This window comes from Carlito syrichta, unplaced genomic scaffold, assembly GCF_000164805.1.
Source record: "Carlito syrichta isolate Samal-C Ts95f unplaced genomic scaffold, Tarsius_syrichta-2.0.1 Scaffold123404, whole genome shotgun sequence".
NCBI lineage: Eukaryota > Metazoa > Chordata > Mammalia > Primates > Tarsiidae > Carlito > Carlito syrichta.
In genome coordinates this window covers 14,344-19,124 of record NW_007067500.1, presented here as the reverse complement: position 1 = coordinate 19,124, position 4,781 = coordinate 14,344, and positions in this window count along the sequence as shown.

The following is a 4,781-nucleotide window of genomic DNA, read 5'->3' as shown; positions in this document are numbered from 1 at the left end:
GAACCTCATCAAACTAAAAAACTTTTGCACAGCAAAATAAACCATCAAGAGAGTGGGGAGACACCCCACAGAATGGGAGAAAATTGCAAATTATATATCTGACAAAGGCTTAAAATTCAAGATCTACAAGGAACTCCAACGAATTGAAAGGTTAAAAAAAGAAGCCCTATTTTAAAATGGACAAAGAACATGAATAGACACTTCTCAAAAGAAGACATATAAGCAGGCTACAGATGCCTAAAACAATGCTCAGTCTCATTAATCATCAGAGAAATGAATATTAAAACTTAACTCCAGTAAGGATAGCTATCATTAATAAATAAATAAATATACAAACAAACAAACAGATGCTGGCACAGGTGGGAAGAAAAAGGAATGCTTCTACATTGTTGGTGGGAGTGAAAACTAGTTCAACTTCTATTGAAAGTAGTGTGATGATTCCTAAAATAACTAAAAATTGATCTTTCATGTAATCCATCTTCTGTCCCCTGGAAATGTACTCAGAGTAACATAAATTGCTCTACCAAAAAGGCACCTGTATCTACATGTGTATAGCCACACTAATCACAATAGCAAAAACATGAAGTCAACCTTAAGGCCCATCAAAAGTGGACTGGATAAAGAAAATACACAATGGAGTATTAGGCAGTCATAAAGAAGAACAAATTGTGGACTTTGCAGCAAATTGGATGCAGTTGGAGAGCATCATACTCAGCAATTTTTCACAGAAACAAAGTCCTGAATATTGCATGTTCTTACTCATAAGTGGGATCTGAACATTAATCACATTAGCACAAGGGAGGGATCAGCAGTCACTTGGCACTGCCAAGAGAGGGAGGGGGCATATAATAGCACAAAGTGTTCCTCGTCTGTTACCAGAGGAAGTGAGGGCCAGTTCGAGGCCCAAATTTCACTTGCATGTGTAGTTTAATTCTTACTTTTAAAACTCCACATATCTATAATAAAAAAAATTTTTTAAAGAAAAAAATAGCCACAGCCACCTCAAACTTCAGCAACCACCACCCTGATCAGTCAGCCACCAACATCAAGGCAGAAGCAAAAAAATCACAACTTTCTTAAGGCTCAATTAATTATTAGCATTTCCTAGCAATGAATTATTTTTAATAAGGCATATACATTTTTAGGCATAATTTTTTGTACATTTACTAGATTACAGTATAGTGTAAGCATAATTTTTATGCACTGAGAAGCCAAAAAACTTGTGTGACTTACCTTATGGCAATATTTGCTTTAATGCAATATCTTGAATTTCTTTGAAGTATACCTGTATATCCATCTGCAATCTGCATATGTAGCCTTTAAGTTTGCCCTCCCTGTCCCTAGAGGGATAGAAGGGTCTCTAAAGTGTGAGTCATTAATTAAAGTTTTATGCAATTCAGCTTTGACCATTAAGTCACAAGCTGCTACACAAGCTATACCATGTCTGGCTTTAGAAATGAAGTGGTTTGTAATTTATTGAGACTATAGAAAGTCCTCTAGCAAGTGACTGTCATTTCTTGCTTCTCACAAGGTGTAAGACAAGCTAGGTCAGGGGAAATCTAGAGGGGTGGTTACTCTACCATATAACTCTATCAGCTTTTATGTCACAAGTTAAAAATGTAATGCTCTATCCTCTGCTGATATCTTAGACAATAAGTCCTATTTGATTACAATAGAGAAAGGCAAGATGAGTGCTGAAATGTAGAACTAGACCCCTTCTTGCAGTGACGCAGGCATTTGAAGGAAATTCAATCTGACAGGCAGTATGTGGATCTTAAAGAGTACAACCAGAAAAGATGGCATACCAACCAGATCTCATTCTGAGATGAGGTGGTGAGCAGAGTACAGTGTTAGAAAATTGGGGAAGGAAACCACACACAGAAATTTAATCATTTATTTATTCACTCAAAAAAGTTATCATTGAACATCTTCTATGTGCTAAGAACTCCACACTAGTTTACAGCAGTGAACAGAACAGAAAAAAAATCCCTGCTATTATGGTGAAAGAAAGATACACAATAAACTTAAATAAATAAATCATATAGTATGTCTCATGGTGATAAATGCATTGGAAAAAAAATCAGGGAAATGAGATAAGGAAAGACAGAGATGACTTCAATGAAAATACCTGAAGAAGATGGAGTGAGGCATGAAGTTATCTAGGAGAAGAGTGTTCATAGAGGGAGCAGAAAATGCAAAGGTCTGAGTATGCTTGAAATTTTTAGGCATAGAAAAAAAGCCAGTGTAGCTGGAACAAAGTGAACAGAGAAGAAGAGTAGGAGTATAGGTCTGAGTCATAATGGGTAGAAAGAATATTGCACATTGTACAGGATTTCATAGGCTATTTTAAGGACTTTGACTTTTACCTTAAAATGGAGAGCTATTGGAGGACTTTGAACAGGGGTTGACATTATAAGTTTTAACACCATCACTCTTGATGTGAAGTGAAAAATAAACTTAATGAAGGAAAAAAATAGAAGCAAAGAGATTATAAGACTATCATAATATTCTAGGTAATAGATTATGGTCCCTGAACCAGCATAGCAGCAATAGAGAACATGACAATTGGTTGATTTCTGAATAAGTTTTGAAAGTAGGTCATACATCTTACATCTCACACTGTTAAGAAAGTGAAAAGACAATTTATAGACTTGAAGAAAATATTTGCACAACACATATGTGATAAAGGACTTGTATCCAAAATATAAAATTTAATGCAATTCAACAATAAAACAACAAATAGCCCATCTTTCAAGTAGGCAAAAGATTTGAATAGGCTTTCACCTAAGACTCATGAATAGCAAATAATGACATGAAAGGATCTTCAGCATCAGCAGGGAAGAGGGATATTGAAATCACAGTGAGATACTACTTCATACTCACTAGAATGTCTTTTTTATAAACATGACAATAGGAAGTACTGGAGAAGATAATGAAAAACTTGTATTGCTGGAGGGTTTGCAAAATGGTACAGCCACTCTGGAAAGCAGTTTGTATCTTATCAGGTTAAACACACACTAGCCATATGATGCAATAATTCTACTCCTGGGTATTTACCCAAGAGAAGTGAAGACTATGTCCTCTTAAAATCCTGTATGAAAACACTTATTTCAGATTTAGTCATTATCACCAAAATCGGAAACAAGACAACTGTCTATCACCTGGTGAATGAACAGTTTGTGGTACATCCATACCATAGGATACTACTCAGCAATAAAAAGAAACAAACTACTGATGTGTGTAAAATCATGGGTAAATTTCAAAGACAATGTGCAAACCGAAGGAAGTCAAATTCAAAATAGCTATGTATTGTATGATTGCATTTATCTGATATTCTGAAAAAGACAAGATTGTAGAGACAGAAAACAGGAGCAGTGGTTTCCAGGGACTGTGATTCAGAGGAAAAGCTGATTGCAAAAAGAAATGAGCCCTGGGAAACTTCAGCATTTGGTGGTCAAGGTTATAAGAAATAATCAAAAGAGAGGCAGAAGGACCAACCACGGGGTAGGAGAATATAATGTCTAGGAGACTGAGACAAGAAAGTATTCTAAGGAGAAAAGATGCTCAACTGTGTCAAATGATACTGAGAGTTTGAGTTATATGAGGCCTGAGAACTGAGTCAGATAGAAGAGTGCCAGGTAAGCCCAGGCAATAAGATACACAGATAGTTACCAATACTAATCTCTAAGGTGGAACTTGAGAAAAAAAATCTGAAGCCCCATTATTAGGACTGCTGTTGTTGACCAGGCTTGATTCTTAAATTCCAGGTTGCTTCAATCTCTAACAATAGTTCTCATCTCCCTATTAAAAATGTCAATACAGCCGGGCTCGGTGGCTCAGCCTGTAATCCCACGCTGGGAGGCTGAGGTGAGCAGATTGCCTGAGCCCACATGTTTGAGACCTGCCTGGGCAACTTGGTGAGACCTCATCTCTACAATAAATCAAAAAATTAGCTGGGCATGGTAAAAAAATTAGTGCACACCTGTAGTTCCAGCTACTTGGAAGGCTGAGGCAGAAGGATCACCGGAGCCCAGCAGGTCGAGGCTGCAGTGGCCGGGAGTGGCCACTACACTCCAGTCTGGGCAACAGAATGAGACTCCACCTAAAAAAAAAAAATCAACACATGAAGTCTACTGAATCAGTCTTCTCCAGCCATGCATTCATGGATTCTGAGGCACCTTGTTCCTCATAGCTGAATTTTCAGAACTCTGTACAGCATGTCCTCTAGCTATTCAGTGCATTCAGATCTCCTCTGATGATTAAGAACAAAATCACCTCAGCGGGGCAAGATAAGCTAATTGGCTTCTCCAAGGGTTTCAAGTTTTTTTAAGAAAAAAAAGTATATTCAAGGGATAAGTGATTGATTAAAATGACAGATCTAGAATTTGAGATGAACAACTTAAAAATTTTCCTATAACATCAGTGAGAAGAACAATAAAATTAGAGACACTTGAATTTTACAAAGACTCTCAAAGACCCAGTCACTTTATTTTATAGAGGAAGAAACTGAGGCCTAGAGAAGGGAAATGATAGACCAAAGTTAGAGAGTTAATACCCTATTTGGGATTAAAGTATAGTACTTGACTCCCAGTAACTGTTCAAAGCCACAACAAGCAAGGCTTCTGCATCTGAACTTAACTTCAGCTTTCCTTTCTGAAATCAACAATGATAATAGTGAACCTACATTCAGGGCTTGCTCTTTGCTAGGCTTTGTGCCCAAATTGATTTTTATTGTATTCTTTTAGCACCCTTTGAAGGTAGATAAAATTGATACTGTTTGG